Raw genomic sequence first — 10,000 nt, 5'->3', positions numbered from 1 at the left:
TGTCTCTCCTGGCCGCTCCTTCATCCTCTCTTTCTCCCTTTATCTGGTCACCCTCCCCTCTCTTTCTCTTCCTCTTCATCACCTAATCTGATTCTAGGCCACCCTTCCCCTTGTTCTCCCTATCTGACCCCATACCTCCCTTCCTCTTACGCTCCCTATCTACCTTCATCCCCCTACCTTTTCTCTATCCCTTGCCCTCCCTCCTTGTCTCTTTCTCAGTCCCTTAATTCTCCTTTACTCTTATCCTTTTCTCCCCCACAGCTTCCCTCGCTCCCTCTCACCACCTCTCCCGCGTTTCTTCTCCTTCACCTTCGCCTTCCTCTCCTTCTCTTCCTTCTCCTCCTTGTTCTTCTTTCCTCTCCCATCTTCCAGCATCAGGTTTTGAATGAATAAGTTTTATGTTGTCAATATTGTAGGGAATTTATTGACATCTCTGCAGACGGGCCACACAGCAACCTTTTATGACTCTATATAATCACTCAAAAAAGAATACGAAGTATTGTAGCTTCCACGCTCCCTCTTCTCTATCACCCTCCTTAAATCTCTCTTTAGTGTCACATTGTCTCCATTGAAAGAAACACTGATTATCTTCGGTAGAATACTTGACCCCACTTGACCCCTTCCTTCGTTCTCCTCCTGTGATACCTCTCTTCCCTTTCTCCCTCTCTATCTCCCTTCCCCGCTACCTTTTCTTCCCCTCTCTCCCTCCCTCACTCCCTCTTGCTATATAAAATCATATATTTGCTCACGTCCCCCTTGCCCTCTATTCTTTTTCAAACTGGAACGTTGGTATCTGCCAACAGTCAAAATAAATATTCAAAGAAAAAATGTGTGATATCTTAAAACGCTATTTCATGTTCGTACTCATAAGTCAAATATTATCTGAGTCATGTAATACATTGAACGAAAACATTTCTTAGATTTTGACCATAGTGAAGGAAGTGAAAATTGGAAAAGTTCTTCCATTAAACATTATTTTTAACATATCTACCAGGACTGGGGGTGTACCTCGGTGGCAGTGAGGAGTTCAAAGCAGAGCACGTCAAAGGTAAAGTCAACAAGTGAGTTAAGGGAAGAAATTTATGCCTTCATTGAAAGTCAAAACCAAACCTCGAGCGGCTCTCGAAGCGCTGGACGTATACGTTATACGTCGTGCCAAACGTCGACACTCTTTCCTCTGTAGGAAGCCACACCCAGCCAGTTTGCTCCCACATTGGTAAGAAATTGCTGTTTAGCACCAACTGAAAGAATTTTTCTGATGTTGCATACACATTGGTGGGTTGTAGAAAAAAAAATACAGTGGGACAGATAGCCTTTGAAAATCAAAATTCTTCTAAATTTTGTGCAGTTTCTTACAGAACAGAGGTTCAGGACCGCAGGAATAGTGATGTAAATGGGTTTCAACAAGTCGTGTGCTACGTCCCTAAAGTTCGACGGGAAGGCAAATAGCATATCTTCACGGCTTTCTTTCATGCGCCGTACGAAATGAGGCACAGATTAACTACAGCTCAGGAAGTGAGCCCCTCGAATTGATTAGCAATTTTACCGCTGAGAGGAAAAGGATTCAGCTTGGGTAAGCAAGAAGTTGATAGCTCATTTGCTTTGAGGTACGGTTGGCTGTAAAAGAGGTTTGCAAAGCTGGGTTACCAATAGCGTCGTTAACAAATGGAATAGACTTAGTCATCTTGTGAAAAATGCTGAAACTATTTAGGAGAAGGTTACATAACTCTATAGATGGGGATGATAGGTGATAAGGTTGATTGATTGATTGATTGATTGATGAAAATTTTGGCTTGAAGGCCAAGCGCCGGAGCCGGTAGGCCATTGAGCGCATTGATAAGGGACTTGGTCTTTGAAGTCTCCTTCATTTTTATGTTTTTATATTGGACCACGTAATGTTAAGCCAAAGGAGAGGTTTCATTTGTATGAGAATCGAGGTAAGAGACTTTGCCTCTACCAAGTTACCGAAGAAAAGAATGTAGAATTGTTAAAGTTGAGTCAGCATTTCTACCGTAAGAAAAAACATTCTCACATGAAACTGCTAATATTTCTAGCCAAGTCCAACAAAACCTCAGTTCCTTCGTATATTTCTTTTCTTTTTTTATAAAAATATTTATAATATATTTTACTAGAATAGCAATAGTAGTATTAGTAGTACCAGTGGGTATAGCTTCAGTAGTCATAATGGTGAAAATAGTAATAACAAGAGCAAAGGTGGTGCCACACTAGCTAGTATACCATTCCCTTTTGCTACTTCGTTTGAGTACAATCGACTTTGGTTGCAATGTTCTAGACTTTCGTAAAAATATCTCAACAATGTGTCTAACATTCGTATTCTAGGTTTAACTTCTTTTAGTTCGTCATTCAGCTTTTCACTACATGACGCATGAATAATTTGACATTTGGAAATTTTAAAAACAAAAGATCTTCACCAAGGTCGTTCCTACTCAGATAAAGTAGCAAAAACAGGTAGGATGCTAATGATAAATGCCTAGTGTACTGTCACCTTAACAACAACTTTGGAAAGAAAGGAAAGACGTTATGAGCATAACCTATGAAAGACCACAAAGACAGTACTGGCGACGATGAAGAAGCTGAGGTAATCATTATCTGTTGATGTATTCCAGAGCTACTGATATTTTCTCAACGAAGGACTTCAGAGTGAAAGATGCCCCATTAGTCTTCAACAAGGAAGTGCTTAAAAGGATTCAAGAGGGCTGATTACCCCTCGAACTCGCAGAAGACTCGCAGAAGATATACTCGTATTGTCTCGGGAGACACTAGACGATTCTATTTAGCTGAGGAAGGGCGTGCAATAAGAATAATTGTAAGATTTATTGGTAGATAACTCTAGCCTGTATTGGTATAGGTCATCCATACTCTATGAAAACTCATATTTAGCTGAGGAAGGGCACCAAATTAAAAAAACTCTAAGAGTTATTGCTAGAATGGAATAGACTTCGGAACAATGTAATGAGACCCGAAACAATTGATTGTTTTAAGATAGGATAGGGATCAAATGTGGTAAGGGATATGGGGCTGCATCATGAAGGTATTATAGTCTCTTGCAGTATCACCCATTCTTAAGTTCTTACTCCAGACTGTATTGGTGTAGGTCATCCAAACTCAACCTCAACTTAGAAAACATGATTCAATACCCGTGAGTGACCAACAGAAAGATCGAATCCAGTATGAAAAGACATTCAAACGAAAAAAAGGAAATAACATGAACAATGACTCATAGAAATTTTTTCCTCATAATTCTGACGCAGAACATTTAATCCAAAACAACCAGTGCAAAAATCGGTTAGACCTTTTACAGGATGGTGAAGCTTACCTAAAACAGACTTCGTGGTTAATGTTTAAACAACTCTTTTTCTATACAATCGTGCCAATATCCAAGTCAAGCAAAACAAGTTTCCTGTATCATACTCAAGTAAATATAAATTACATCTTAGAAAATATAGGAAAAACATAAAAAATAAAGTAATTGAATGACGAATGTAAGTCAATAAAGATGTATGAAAATAACAGTATATAAAAACGTCAGTAATCTTTTCTTTTTCTTTTGTTTTCCTTAATTTACAAATTAAATTATTGACATCATTATTCTCTCCCCACCACAACCACCATTACCATCTTTATCATCATAATAACTTTCCCACAGCTAATGAAAACACATTCTTGTTTTAGCTGCCGACAGGCAGTTTTATTCAGCCAAAGAAATTCTGATATTGAAAAGAAATTTCAAAAGCCAGTATTGATTTATCTTTTCAATTCTAAAAAGTTGTATATATATATATATATATATATATATATATGTATATATATATATATGTATATATATATATGTGTATATATATGTATATATATGTATATATATGTATATATATGTATGTATATGTATATATATATATATGTATATATATGATATATATATGTATATGTATATATATATATACATACATATATATGTATATATATGTATATATATATATGTATATATATATGTATACATATATATGTATAAATTATATATATATATATATATATGTGTGTGTGTGTGTGTGTGTGTGTGTGTGTGTGTGTGTGTGTGTGTGTGTGTGTGTGTGTGTGTGTATTCATGGTAATACCCATTTGTCTAGGAAGCACTAATCTATTTTTATAATTTATTTTAGATAATATAAGGCGACTTTATGCATCTGAGAGATAAATTCCCAAGAAAATTATTCTCGGTTGATCAATCGAGCTGCCATTTTCTGTCGACCCTGGCTCTCAGCTGAGCAAAACCGTCTCGCATTAGCTGAAGAGCAGAGGCTGTGAAGGAGCGCCAGCGAAGACGTTTCCTCAGACGACGTAGACCAAAGACGACAACAAAGACATTTTGGATGCAAAGTAGGATATCGTGAACTTGATGACCCTCGTATGAAGTCCGCGTCGTAAGGACGAAAATCACCCAATGAATTGCAGAGCTTGAGATCTATGGCAGACTATTATTCAGCTCAGCAATGAGAATTCACCATCGGGGTATATATTGTATTCATTTTCTGGTTGGTGTAAAATAATTTTGTCAAGATGAGTCCATTTCTATTTATGCCAATATTTTGCTTTGTTTTGTTTTTTTCTATTCGTCAAAAGTCAGAAAAAAATTAAATAGATCAAAGCCACAACCATTCTCTTTTACTTCCTTGGTCGTCAAGAATATATATACTAAGTACAGAAATTCCAAACTGTAACTATATACCGTGCAGAGCCGCAAGTTTGACCCCAAGGAACCCTTGAACCCGAAAACTTGTGCAATGAAACAATATGGGCGAGCAAAAATGGTGGCGAGGGAGAAATTTCCTACATGGTCGGTCAAAAGTATATGAAGACAGTGATATACTATAGGCTGAACATATTTTTGATTCCACAAGAACGGGCCGAACTATTTAAATATTCACAACTGTGACAATTAATCCATCTCTTAACACGTGATACTTTTTTCTTATTTGACTTTGGTTATTGGCGTCTACATCTCGATGATATTATCAGTTGGTACTGATCCTTTTATTTAGGATTCTTCAGGTCTATTACATTGTTCTCTGTGGCTCCTCATTAGAGGAAAGGATAACAGACATGCATAAGATAAGCCGAGACTAATTTGAGTATATATGTAATTGATTCAATATCATGCTCAACAGGATAAGATATGCATGGAAATGATACAGGTGTCGCATGCTCAAGTAAACGGACAATATAGATATTTTCACATATTAGCACTATATATACATAAAAGGTAGAAGAACAAGTGTTTAAATGTATAAGGACCAACATTAACATATACGCGAGCGTGCGCACGCACTCACACATACACACACACACACACACACACACACGCACACGCACACACACACACACACACACACACACACACACACACACACACACACACACACACACACATACACACACCACGCGCGCTTAATTCAAGTCTAAATATGATCTGAAAATAAGGACATGGACAAAGTTGGAACCATACATGTATTCAGACTTATAAATGCCACAGTTGCAGAAAAAATGTAACAGTATAGATGAAATATGTATTCATTACTAAGGTATCATTGGGTCACACGCCATGACACGTGATCCACATGCATGTAAGATGGTACTCGTTTTTACCAAGACCTTCAATCTTGCTGACCTCGCATTTCTCAATCACAAAAGCATCTGACGCAAAGAATGCAAACGTATCACAACACAACGGCATCACGATATTGTCTAACACAAGTACCTAATGTCACCAGACAGTTCAATGACCCCTTCCTTATGCCTACCCCAACTACATTATCGTAGCTTCAATATATGAGCCATGTGTAGCCACATCCACCAATAACTAAACCACATAAAGCTAAGACCCGTATATTTTATATTTGATCACAAACACGTTTCCCGTGTGACAACTACAACAAACATGCTTAACTAGGCTAATCTAACTATATAAAGAGGCGACTGTACACGCCAGACAGAGAGACTGGGGAGATTATCTCCTCTGTCTCACCAGGGAGATCTTTCCCCTTTGTAGAAATCTTTAGTACCTGAAAATAAACTAAAGAAAACATCGACCCCATTTTAAGGAAACCATCCATAGAACCTACTGCCAATACGCCCCATTGTGTAACCACATCTTTTACAGGTTACAAATTGGTGGTAAATCGTGCTTCCACACCAACCCGAAGAGATTGCCCATAAAAAAAAAAAAAAAAACGATCACGATTACCAAGCCACTTTTACCAAAAAATCCACAATACGGGTTACATAGTCGGTAGTAGAAATGAAAGACATTCGATTTCAACACAGCATCTTCAATGAAGCCCCGGAATCGAGACAGCTACCCACAATATTTCAAGCAAGCAAGCCGAGTGCATTGCCATCAAGACTTCAAACTGTTTCATTCAGCCCCGCGCACTCACCTCTACCCACTTAATTCCCACCTCCGCCCGAGATGAGCGGTATGTCCCGGCCCAGCGCGCTAACTATAAAGTCATCAGTTCTAAAGGACTCCATTCAGCGCATCTCCCAGCGAGCGACGCATCTATACCCCACCCCTCCACCAACCGTCTCTTCCGAGACGACAATCGGACTTCTAGGAACATCTGCCGATTGCCACAGGTGTAACCTGCAGTTGTAGCCATCTTAGAATCGGTGGTGAAATCGAAAGGCATTCGATTTCAAACCACATCTTCAATCAAGCCCCCGGAATCGAGGCAAGACTTCACTCAACCCAGCGCACCTCCCAGCGAGCGACGCATCTATACCCCACCCCTCCATCAACCGACCCCAACCAACCACGACAGTCATCCGACAGAACAGTTTTGACAAACATTGCTAACCTCAGCAAATACTTCCACTCAGTAATTATTACTCACTTTCTTATTTCTAACCAGGCGACTCCAACAACCCGTAAGGGGCCCAGCACACCGACTTGAAGGTCGACTCGGTACTAAACAAATTCAGTTAAGACGCATAGGATCCCTAGGCCAATGAGACTTGTCTAAGCAGTATTGAGGCATCTCCACATACCCCGACCACAACTAACCTCACCAGTCATAGTGAGTACCAAATAACATACATCCACTAGTTCTTTTTAATCTTTCTAGCACACCTTATACGGAGCCACACAAGAGCCTGCCCTCCACCCTCTTCCACCCCTTTGATATCCAACGAGAACCATGGACATCGCATCGTTTGAACATGGCCAGGAAGCGACAGGCATCGCTACTTGCGTCGGTCAACTCTACCCACCTCAACCATCCACCCGCACCCTCAGGTCTTTGCGTCGGTTGAGCAAGCCCCCGCTTAACCACCTCAACACTGCAACCACCTCCCTCCCTCAACCACCCCATCCGCCGCCAACCTCCACCCGAGACATCAGCGGACCGGAGAAACTACCAATTCAGCAAAATCTGACACCCAACTACAACCAACTCTTTGCAAGTTCATTCAGTCACCATCTGGCAATGAACCTAGAAAGGATCAAACATCTCATCAACGTATATCTACAAGAGCGTGTAAAATACCCAGATTCACATATTCCTACACAACATATTCATACTTTCATTTCAATAGAAAGTTATAAACCAATAACTGCATACACATATAGGAAACTAAAACTTCCACATACTAAGTCATAAAGTGATCACATAATTCACTACGGATTCTCCAAATCAATATAGCATGTAACAAAATTAACATTCATAAGATATAAAGGAAATATTGCATAAAAAAAATTTCCACTTTACACAGATCTACCGAAATAACTGTACATTATGTAAACATATAAATTCCCAGGAATATAGTGCCTTTTTTGCACAATATGCTTACAAGATATCTTTTCATACTCGTTTTATATAATATCAACCCTGTTATCAACACATATATAACAGGTCAATATCACATTAACTTTAAAATGCCTTAGACAATCACACCCAACAATATGTTCAGCTCAGTATATTCTACACACACACCCAACCACCCCTCCCACCCCAAGGAAGTAAGACAAACTAAGGAAAGCACAAAAAAAAATCCCACAATGAACAAAACCATCACATAAAATCATGCAACTTCAATAATTATTCCACCCAAGTGATACAAGACGTCGTGCTTTTCAAAAAAGGTTACAAGGTATTAAAAATTCAATTTTTTAACAAAACCATTCCATCTATATAAAAAAAATTCTATACTTCATGGCGTGACAATCCAGGAATAATACGCAATTATATCAAACTCAAAACTGTACTAACTCCATCAATTGCCAATATAATATAACCATCTCCAATACATTAGTCTAAACTTAACATACAAAATATTCTAACCTTACCACCCCAACTCTAAAATTATATAACTCTGACAAACCCAAGATAAAAAATGTATCACACAAAATTGAAGAAAGACACATCCTCAAGATAGAATAACAAAAATTCCCACTCCAAGACAACCAATCATTACTTCATACCATAATCAGAACCCATACACTTAATGTATACCTCCATCTCAGACTTACATTGTTTTCTTAGCTCAAAAGTTAACTGCACTGAACAAAAAAGCAAAACCCACAGATTTCCATAATCAATGTACAGAAATGACGATACGAACAGTTGCATAATTTACAAATATATATATATATATATATATATATATATATATATATATATATATATATATTATATATATATATAGCCAATAATCATTCACAAAATCTCGACATAACACCCACAAAATATAAGCAACATTTGGTTTATAACATAATGAAACAAAACAAATAAATTTACACTCCAATTAATCAATACAAATATGTGATAACAAACAGTCCAATAATTTTATGCAATATTAGAATAGATGTTAAAAGCTTTTCACGGAAAAATGTAAATAAATAGGAAATAATCCCAAACTCATACACTATAGTCCTACCTGAACACTACACAAAATAGAAAACTGATATCACACACCCACTGAAATCTATGTGTAAAAAAGTGTTTACCTAAAAGGACTCTGTAATTTTATATTTTACTTAGATATATAACAACAAACATACTCTTTTAATAGCTTCACAAACTAACAAATATTGATATTTTTAGGATATCTTACATTTATAAGCTATAAACCCCCTATTGCAAATCATAATATCTCATGGAAAAGAGGTCCCGAACTAAAATGATAAATATAAATTCTCATTGCACAGAGAAAATAACTAAATATCTCATGGAAAAAAGATTCCGAACTACAGTGACACAAATTATCATTAAAAACAGAAAGAAAACAATTAAGTGCAAAGGGAAATAATTAGTGAAAAAATACATAACTTACTGAATGCATTCAAAGCTATGATAATACATATAAACCCACTCCCCTTTACTCATTCAAGACAATAATGAATTTTACAAGTCAGTGTTTCCCATAAGCGATATAACACATTATTATTATTATTATTATTTTTTTTTTCTTTCTTTTGTATGCCAACCCCCACAGTCACGACATTGACCCAAGGTACGAAAACGTACCTCAATAGGTCGGGGAGACAATGTATCCATTACTAAGATATCATTAGGTCACACGCCATGACACGTGATTCACATGCATGCAGGATAGTACTCGTCTTTACCAAGACCTCCAATCTTGCTGACCTCGCATTTCTCAATCACAAAAGCATCTGACGCAAAGAATGCAGACGCATCACAACATGACGCCATCATGCCATTGTCCGACACAAGCGCCTAATGTCACCAGACAGTTCATTGACACCTTCCTTATGCATACACCAACTACATTATCGTAACTTCGATATATACGACATGTCTAGCCACATTCACCAATAGACCACCCGTATAACGTATATTTTATCACGAACACGTTTCCCCTGTAACAACTACACCAGACATGCTCAACTGGGCTAATCTTACTATATAAAGAGGCGACTCTGCTTGCCTGACAGAGACTGGGGAGACTCTCTCCCTATCTCGCC

The sequence above is a fragment of the Oratosquilla oratoria genome, chromosome 7 (assembly GCF_046742065.1).
Source record: "Oratosquilla oratoria isolate Oo_2021 chromosome 7, ASM4674206v1, whole genome shotgun sequence".
Lineage (NCBI taxonomy): Eukaryota > Metazoa > Arthropoda > Malacostraca > Stomatopoda > Squillidae > Oratosquilla > Oratosquilla oratoria.
Note: the sequence above shows the minus strand (reverse complement) of the source record.